The sequence below is a fragment of the Asparagus officinalis genome, chromosome 7 (assembly GCF_001876935.1).
Source record: "Asparagus officinalis chromosome 7, Aspof.V1, whole genome shotgun sequence".
Lineage (NCBI taxonomy): Eukaryota > Viridiplantae > Streptophyta > Magnoliopsida > Asparagales > Asparagaceae > Asparagus > Asparagus officinalis.
The window spans coordinates 40781696-40792434 of record NC_033800.1 but is presented as its reverse complement, the minus strand read 5'-3'; positions in this window follow the sequence as shown (position 1 = coordinate 40792434).

The following is a 10739-nucleotide window of genomic DNA, read 5'->3' as shown; positions in this document are numbered from 1 at the left end:
CATCAGACATTTGGAGGGTTAGAGGACCCTCGTCAACCAAATAACTTCTCTCATTGACTGTTTGATATCAGTCATCAACATTATCGGGTATAATTAGTAATCATATCCATACCTATTAGAGATATATCCATACCTATTACGGATATATCCATGGATAGATATATTTTTTTGGTTGCAACCCATCTGCAAATGTTGTAAACTGACATGATGGAAAATCAACATATCAAAACTATTTGGAGATTTGTTATCATTATTTTAGCTACACGTAAAAGGAACGACTCTGATGTTTTCTTAAAAATCAAGATATCAAAATAGTTTAATTCATATTTTAGAAGAGTCTAAACTATGTAAAAATTTTACAATATATATTTGACAAGATGTGTGGTGCCGTCATGAAGTTCCACTCATTCTAGATTCTATCAATCTTCTATGATATAGTTTGGCGAGGACCTCCAGCAAAGGCACCAAAGTATCTCTGTTCATAAATAGGAATTTTGTTGGATAAAATTACAACCCCAGTTTATAATTGCTTAAAGTAAATAGATTTTTTCAGAGGACATTTTTAAAACGAAAGCCACTACATCAAAAAACTCAGTGAAGGACAATGAAAATCACAACAATGACGGTTGTTCATTATGTTGAAATCGCGGCGGAAATCAGCAAATTTGAATTGAGGAAGCAGCTTCAGTTTGGTTGCGGGTCGGTTGATCGAACGGTATAGGCCAGTCGATCGATTTCGTGCACAGCACAGGATTTGAAACCATTTTCGGGTCGATCGACCTATACAGGGCTGATTATAGAGTTGATTTTCGTTGGTCTGGGCGGTCGACCGCGGGAACATGCTCGATCGACCGGAATCGGGTAAATGGGTCGTCTTGTTTTCCTGGGTGGATTTGGATTGGGTGTTTATATAAATAGGAACATGATATTTCTAAGGTTTGTGGGGAGATTTGAACAGATAATTGAGAAAGTTTTGAGCGCTTGTGAGGGAGAATTTGTGAGAGACTTGAGAGTGGTTGGTTTAGGGTTATATTTGTGAGATTATTGAGTGATTATGTAAAACCCCGAAAATTTTAAAAATATTATTATAAATGATAATAAATGAGTTTTATTATGATTGGTGATCATTCTGGGATGAATGGATCAGATTGGAATTGATTTGAGATCAATTCGCAGTTTCAGCCTCAGTATCGCGAGTCTACTGAAAACTGATACTATTTTATTTTTAGTAATTTATCTATTGATCAGATGGGCACGAAATTTGCGCCATTGATCTTAGAATGTCAAGACCATGTTGTGGGTAAAGTTTCATTGAGTTCTGACGACGGAGACTAAAACACTATTTTGATACGGTGCTATTGATCATATGGACATGAGGTTTACACCGTTGATCTTAGAATGCTGAGACGGTGCTATGGGTAAATTTTTGATGATTTTTGAGAATAGAGACTGAAATCCTATTTTTAAAAATAATATAAAATATTATATATATATTTTTTCTCTCTTTTTCCTGTGCCACCAACTCCTCACACTGTGCCACCTACCCCCTACCCTCATCTCTCTATAAAAAGGGACAGAGCCCCATGATATTGATGAAAAGACATGATATTGATAAAAATTGATGAATATACATGATATTGAAGAAAAGACTTGATATTGATGAAAATTGATGAATAGAATATAAGACTAAATTCCTAAAGACATGATATTGCTAGCTAGAACTATACGTACATGTCTACCGCTGGAAATACTGTTACTATTTTATACGTATGATACTATTCATACGTACAACACCATTCGTAAAAACTATTACTATTCATATGTACGGTACTATTCATAAATACCGTTACTATTCATACATACTGTGGTACTATTCATAAATACCGTGATGTTCATACGTACGATACTATTCATAAGTACTATTACTATTCATGCATACCGGGGGTACTATTCATACGTACTGTTATTGTTCCTACATACGACACTATTCATAAGTACTGACACTATTCATACGTATGGGTACTATTTATACATACTGTTACTATTCATGCATCCAGTACTATTCATACGTACTGTTACTATTCATGAGTACGGATACTAGTCGTAAAGTATTGTTGCTATTAGTAAGTACTGCTACTATTCACAATTAGTTATTATAGCAGATAGACGGGGTTGGTAACCCTGGCCATTTACTGGACAGTTTGGCCTAGTTTTATTTTCTGGAGTTTGTTTGCACCGTTTGTGACGCGATCGCGGAGTTTGAGCCGCTCGATGTTATACTTACAGTCATGAATATGACGAAATACGCATTTGAGTATCCCACGGGGATTATGACGAATTGAGATCTATTTACTTGTGAGTTAGTACACCGCAAATGAGACTGCGATGATACCTATTTGTCGATCCGCACGGTGATGCGATGATACCTATTTGTCGATCCGCACGATGATGCGATGAGTTGGAAGAAGTTCAGAATGATAATATTATAAACTATTTACATGAGTATTTGGCGGATGCCAAAAGTGTTTCTACTCATTGTTGAGATACTTTGCTATACGAGTACACGAGATACATATGCTGATGCTTTACTTTCCAGTTATATTTTGATTGCTTAGTTCAGGGTTAATATTTAGTTATTTACTACCTGAGACATACGGTATATACATGAGGGTTTCCTTGTTTGGATTATTTCGCTCGAAGTACTACGTCTCGAGTTGTAAGTTTCTAAATATTAATTCCATTAGATACAGGGAAAATGATCTAGGTAGACTATGCTTAATAGATAGAGCCTCCACTTCATCATCTAACAGCCCTTCCCCTGGGGGCGGATGGAGGTGAACTTGCTGTAGCGCTCTGACGCTCTTGTTATTGTTATTTTTCTTTTATTTTAACTTTCAGGCGGCTCAGAGCATCGGAGAGTCGTAGGGTGACGGAGTTCTTGCATAGTCGTCGTCGCGTATTTTTACTAGTATGGACTCCACAGTGGTCTTATGTTTCCATTCAGTCATTTGAGTTTGTACTCATATTGTTAAGGCAATATGCCTTAGTACGATTTCTAGCCGATTCATGTTGAGACATATCATGTTATTTTAGACTTCATATGTATATCAGTTGTATTACAGTTTAATTTATTTGGGACATGATTTCATTTATGAGATATATCTTTCTGTATCATGTCTATAGTATTTATTTCCCTTATTTGCCTCTTTTGTACCTTCATTTATATTGGTTTCCACTAGAGGATATTACTGTGATTGGTGAAACATGTTGATGCACAGTGGAGGTGCATGACAGGTTTGACATCTCTGGGTTCACCTTGGACTGTAGCCAAGTGTGAAAACAGGGGCGTCACAGTTGGTATCAGAGCTCTAGTTCTAGCATCCTTAGGATCATCCTGTGTTGAGTCGTAAAGCTAGAATAGAGTTTCTTAGGATTCATGTATAGAGTCCGCTAGAAATTCCTAGAATGAGTGAGGACGATATATGCGTATATCTCAAAATTTCAGAATTTTTTTTATAACAACTATTTTATGTTAATCTAAAGTATTTGTGTGAATACTATGTGTTATGGGTACTTAAGCGTGATACATTATGTTATGTATATATGTATGTTTGCGACCTCATTTACTGTGTCAATTAAGCTCTCCTCTTGATATTATAAATATCGGGATGAGGACGTGGTCGAGGTAAAACTCGTACCCGGAGAGCTAGGCAAGCAGAGCCCGGGCCGCAGCAGACTCCACAGTATCTGATCGACTTCATGGTGCCGTTTACAACAAGATTTTTACAACACTTGAGGAGCGAGAGGAGTATCTGTTTTCGTCTGCAGTACCACTTTTAGGAGTTCCACTATCGATTGTACCCGTCGTGCCAAGTGAAGAGGTAATACCAATGAGTATACCACCACCACAATCAGCTGTTGATAGAGCCGCAAAGTAGGAGGCTTGGCTTAGTAAGATTGAGAAAGATATCAAACAATTAGAGCACCGTAGTTTTAGGGCACACCAGATTCATGTGCAGCCTTTAAATAAAAGAAACATGTGAAATTTTCTTAACGTCGACTCAGTAACAAAACAGAAGTTAGATGTAATCAGCGTAAAGGACATCACCGGAGGATAGCAATGACTTTATATTTTCGTCGGAGCAGCAAATATCACTTATTTGAGAGAACTTTATTTACTTCTTCGACAAGCAGTTAGAGCTAGTCCGAATGAAGCAGGGAGATATGCCTGTAGTTAATGAAGAAATCAAAACTAGCATGGTGACGATGGCAAGGACAAGGGGCCTATTGCGGAATCTAGATAACCCCAACAACGGTGTAAAGATTTTTACCACTATCAACAAGGACAGTATAAGAAGGGAGCATAACATGATTTGAGAGTGCCGTAGCGACCCAGAGTTCGGGGTACATGTTACAATTGTAACAAGATCAGACAAAGAGCGAAGGACTTGTCGCAGTGCACCAACAGGAAGCTAGCTTGACAAAGGTCAGGGTCGGTAGTCTCAGAGTCGCGATTACGCCAGCAGCGGAGGATAGAGGCACTACCTGTTATTCCGAGGATTGAGGGGCCAATAGGCCAGATTTGCGTTATCCAGGAGATTCCTGAGGGACAGATAGTCCTATATATTTTCCATCACCAACAGAGTTTATGCAGCCGTATCGTGTGATCATGGTAGGAGCAGAGCTTTCTTCGTAATTTCCATTCCAGCTTAAACCTTGTTTTATTTAAAAATTTCACATTCTTTTATCTTTCATGCCTTCATGGATAGGCTTCAGCTTAAAGCACATCCTATAGATGTTCCGTTATTAGTCTCTACTCCTTTAGGGGAGATATCCCTATTAGAGAGTACCTGTAGGAGTTGTATCATTAGTCTAGATGAGTTCGAGTTTCTCGTAGATCTGATTGTGTTGCGGATGTCGGATTTCGACGTCATTCTCTGTATGGATTGGCTTTCATCCTACCATGTTAGTATCGATTGTTTTGCTAAAATAGTTAGCATGTGAGCTTTTGTTGGGTTTATATAGATAGTAGCAACCTCATAGGGTAACCAGAATGCAGAGTCATTTCTGGAATACGTTGAGGAGGTGATGCTGAGGGACCGGAGTGCTGATTTTTACGAGACTAGAGTTGTCTCAGTTTATCAGGATGTCTTTCAGGACATACCTAGGTTACCTCCTGTGAGAGAGGTTGAGTCCTGCATCGAGTTGTAGCAGAGCACTTTACCGATATCCCGAGTACCCTATCGTATGGCACCTGCTGAGATGAGAGAGCTACAGACTCAGCTAGATGAGCTTTTGTCTCAGGGCTTTATTCGTCAGAGTCATTCTCCGTAGGGAGCACCGATCCTCTTCGTGAGGAAGAAGGACGGTAGCTTATGATTATGTATAGATTATTGTGAGTTGAACAAGTTCGTTATCCGGATTAGATAGGATTTATGACTTGTTCGATCGGCTGCGGGGAGCGCAGCATTTCTCGAATATTGATCTTCGTATTGGTTATTTTCTATTACGGGTTCAGGAGATGGATATTCCCAAAACTTCCTTTCTGACTCGATATGAGTCTTTCGAGTTTCTTGTCATGCCATTTGGGCTGACCAGTGCGCCTGCGGTATTCATCGATTTGATGAACCATGTTTTTCGTCCATATTTGGACCAATTCGTGATTGTATTTATCGATGACATCCTTATTTATTCGAGATCGGAGGCAGAGCATGAGCAGCATCTATGATTAACATTGCAGACCTTGCAGGAGCATCAGTTATACACCAAGTTCAGCTGTAGGCATATAAAATTGCTTATAGGTCCCTTAGTACAGCTCGGCATAAACCGACGAACCAACAAGGCGACAAGGTTGACGAATCGCACGCAAGCAACGGAATACATCCATTCGCATGTAGAATCAAACCAAGGGTTCGAAGAGTCAACGAGTCATCCAACCAAGGGCAGACTCGGACGAATCACGATCGAATCAAGATCAGTTTCGGACTCAAACTCAGAAGTGGATTTACTGCCAAATCAGGAATCGGATCTACTGCCAAATCAGGTCAACAAATCGAGTCCAGACAAATCAACCGCACAGCCGAATCACGGACAAAACGGGAACAACGACAAAACGACGGAACTCAAACACCCTGAGGGGCTCGGCCAAAACCGAGCCACCCCAGGGTGGCTCGGCAAAGGCCGAGCCACCTCAGCCCAGATCTGACTGCTAGGCCATAGATCTGGGTGCTTATAAATAGGCCGAGGGTGGTTCATTTTTTTTTTTCACGGTTGGAACTTTGAGAGCCGAAACTCTGGCAAATGAAGATCACGCTGGAGTTTTGAAGACTTAGGACTTGCAAGATCAGATCTATTTATTATTTTTATTATGGCTTCTCGCGCGTACGTCCACCGTCACACAAACGCAGGAGTTCGAGAGAGGTAAAAGATGCAGATCTGAGATCTACACGAGGATCACACCTCCGATCAAAGCTTGGCTTTGATCCGAGAATTAAGGGCGATTATTTCGTTGAGTGAACCTAGATCCCCCCGGCTATTATTTCCTTCGCGAAATAATACCCGTCAAATCGTGTAGATCCGATCGGATCTAGATCGCGCGGTGGTCCACGGATTAACCCCGGCGTCAGCAAAAAACCCACACAAAGTGAGCGACCGCAAAACAGGAGGCGATTAGTTCGACAAATAAGGAAAATTGTAATCTTTTTTTTTTATTTTCTTTGATTTCGTTGTAACCGGATCTTATAAAAAGACCGGATCTTTGTAACCGATAAACTGTTGTCAAAGAGTGCACAATGAATTCAATAATGAAGAAAGTTACGATTTTTCCCGCGAACAATCTGGCGACCACAGTGGGAGCCACCGATCTCGCTGCCGAGATCGTCACATCGCAGCCGCGGATTCCGATCCCGGTCGAGGAGGAGGTCGAGTATGAGTTCGACCAAGCCAAGTTCGAGGAGTACGTGTCCTCGTCCGGATCTACCTCCCCTCACAAGTCCAAGAAGTCCAAGAAGTTCTCCTCTAGGAGAAAAGCTCATTGGTGTGAAGATGTAGAAAACACCAACGAAGATCTCGCCCCGTTTGATACCAAAGTCGCATCGGGTGAGATTCCTCCAACTTCCAACCAGGGCAGGCCTATTTCTGTCAATCCCTCCGTCACCAAAGAAGTGATGACTCTCTCAAAGAGAGCTCGCCAAAGGCGACGCCAACGCTTGGCCCGAGAATTCGCAAAAGCGATGGAGTCAACCGACGGAATCCGCTACAACGCGGATCTGAAGAACAGGAGAGGCAAACAGCCTCAACCACCGATGAATGGCAGTTCCTCCAAGCCGCCAACGAGCGAATGGGTCCGGGTCAAACGGAATCGTTCGACGCTTGAGGAGCGCATTCGCAAGCGCCGCGCAATGTCAGCGCAGGCACGAGCTCAAGTCCAAGAGGTGGCCAAGAAGCCGCCATCAACCCGTAAAACTTAGAGACCGAAGTCTGAAGCGGCGATTCAGACTAAGGAGCAACAACTGCAGCCTCCGAAAGTTCAACCTCTGGCGAATCAATCCAGACCGCCGATGATTTCCACAACTACTCCGGGAGATCCCACAGGACCATCCCAAAAAAGGAAGTCAATCTTGGAGCGCCTCGGTCCACTTCCCGAGGAGCGAAGCAAAATTCCAATCCAAGGACGTTTGGGCCCACTAAGAAAGCCCCGAACGAATCAACATGATGGGGGTCGCCACAATCCTCAATATGACGAGGAAATCAGGGCAACCAAGCGCACTACTTTGCGCATTGAAGCTCAGGAGCCCGTCGAGAATTCACGCCCACAAAGGCGCGTTTCGAGACGCGTGACTCTCGAAAGTCCGAAGAAGGTAATTCGCTCTCAGAAGGAAACGTTATCGTCTGGTGATGACTATGACGTTATACCTGAGAAATCGTGCCGACACGCGATAGATTACCCAGACCTTCAAACCGATGAGTTGTACTATCGAGATGGGAGCACGAGGAAAACCAGAAAGAGGAGTCCTCGAGGATTAGAAACTCAATGCCCCTGTTCCAAGCTCATTCGGGCGGTATTGTCTGAGTACAGCTGCATTAGGGCGGTCCCCGAAAGAGTTTTAGTTTTCGAACGGCTCAGTACCGAAACGCCGAAACCAAGGCTTAGGCGTTTCCAACGAAGGAGAGCGGTAGTTGAAGACAGAGAATTCCCGAAGGTCACCACTAATATGACCAGCAAGGAGACATCGACACAGGTTAATCTCAAGTCGTTTCTGGAAGCGTCCCGGCGTGTTACCCGTCTACAGTCCGGAGCCATTAAGCGAGGAACTTATGGTAGGGTTCAGACAAGATTACCTTCCGAAGATGAAGAATCGGATGCCTGCTCTGCGGTTGCATCGGATAATACAGTCTCCAGTGAAGGGCAACCCCGCGAATCACTGATGATAAGCACGGAACAAGTGGCCAAAATGCTCGAGGAAGCCATGGCTAAACAGCAAGAGAGCTTCAAGCACGAAATGCAGATGGCCATGCAGAGTATGAGAGAAATGCATGACCAGCAAATCCAAGCGCTGACAAACCAGCGAGGCGAGCAAAGTCATCGCAACCAGATTAATCTGGAAGATGAGGACACAGGTACGAATGAAACTCATAACGCCAATGCTCCTCCCGTCAATGCAGGGGGTGGTAACGAGAATGCTGACGAAGATACAAGTGAAAACTTGAAGATCAAAAACCTCGAGAGCAAAATCAATACATTGATTTCCGCTCAAGAGATTAAGAAGACGGGCATTCCTTGTCCATACCCACGAGAATGGGAATCGATCCCCTATCCGGCGAAGTTCAATCTGATCAACTTCACGCCGTTTGATGGGAAGGGTTCACCCACTCAGCATTTGATTTACTTCAAATCGCACCTGGGTGTTATCTCTGGTAATGAGCCTCTGATGGTACGGTCCTTCGTTGGCACTCTTCGCGGAGCCGCTTTCGATTGGTATCGTCGCCTCAAGTCAAGAAGCGTGAATAGCTGGGATGACATGGAGACCAAATTCCTCGCTAAATTCTTCAACGACGACACCGGCTGGGATGACATGGAGACCAAATTCCTCGCTAAATTCTTCAACGACGACACCGAGATATCCATCGGAATGTTGCTCGATGAGAAATAAAAGGACGGGGAGCTAGTCGATACCTTCGTCAAGAGGTTCCGAAACAAGGCGATGAACTGTCGGGACCCGATCACTGAGGAGTTCATTCTCCAGACTTGCCACAATAACCTCTCTTTAGATGTGTTGGAAGCAATGAGAACAGCACCGTCTGACACTTGGAAAGACTTGAAGGTGCGTGGTGAACAAGCCGAACGCTTCCTCCGAAGGAAGAAAGCCGAGAGGAGTCAACCGATGGCGAATCTTCTGAACTCAAACTTCGCCTCCCGTGGGAAGGGTAAAACACATGCAGCTACTGGTAGTGCTAATCAAACATCGCAACAGCAGCCCCGGAGACAGCAGAAGACCTCAGATCGGAAACTCCAAAAAGCTTGAAGGTAACAAGATCAAGCTACCACCTATCACAAATCAGGAAGAAGCTGATAACACTACGGACCCGAAGTACTGTGCATACCACAGGAGGGTCGTTCATCCCACCAAGGATTGCTTTGCTCTCAAGAATAGCATTCAGACCTTGGTTGAAGCCGGCGTCATAACGCTAGAGTAAGCCAGTTGAGAACGGCACCACTCCGATAAGTATAAGAGTATAAACTGCTTCTTAAGACTCCGAAGAGTATATGAGTATAAACTGCTTCTCAATCCTCCGACCGGTATAAGAGGTTAAACTGCTCCCTGATACTCTAATAGGTATATGAGTCTAAACTATTTACTTTCTTCCACGAGAAGTTCCTGGAGAGTGCCATGCGTGGTATTCTTAAGGATAACCCGATCATGCAACCGATACGATGATAAACCCAGTTTCGCAAGAAAAGCTGGGGGTGGATAATTCATGTAACGGGAAGTTCCTGAAAGAATGTTACACGTAATTTTCTTAGGGATAACCCAATCATTACAAATAAAGTGATAAGCACTAAACCCACCGTTTACCTGGTCAAACCTTAGGACCACAACCAAAATCCCCTCTCGATTCCTTCAATGAACGAGAGGCACACAAATCGAGCGATCAAACCTTCTTACAGTTAGGATCGTTTTAAACCTCCTACTTGGTCAAACCTTCCTACAGTTAGGACCACAACCAAAATTCCCTCTCGATTCCTCCAATGAACGAGAGGTCCACCTTTAAATCAAGTGATCAAACATTCCTATAGTTAGGGTCACCTCAAACTCTCGCTTGGTCAAACCTTCCTACAATTAGGACCAAAACCACGATTTACTCTCGATAAACGAGAAATTCATCTTTAGTTCGGTAATCAAACCTTCCGACAGTTAGGGTTATCCGAATCTTTTCGATTCTCAGAGTGGAGATCTCACTCTTAGTTTCACCTTTCCGGATTCTGGGGGTGGAGATCCCACCTCGAGTCTCCTTTCCAGCTGAAGATAGAATATAAAATTCTTCTTCCTCAGTGTCGGGAGATAGAATATAAAATTCTTCCTCTCCCATTTCGGGTTCGTCTTTGCCCCAAGAAAAGACACCACCTTTTTCAACTCCAAAAATCTGTGCCTCACAGGTACTAAGAAGTTTATCCCGAATCCTAAGCAGGGATAAGTCTGCGCCTAACACACGCTGCCAGTTTAGTCTTTTTTCCGTAG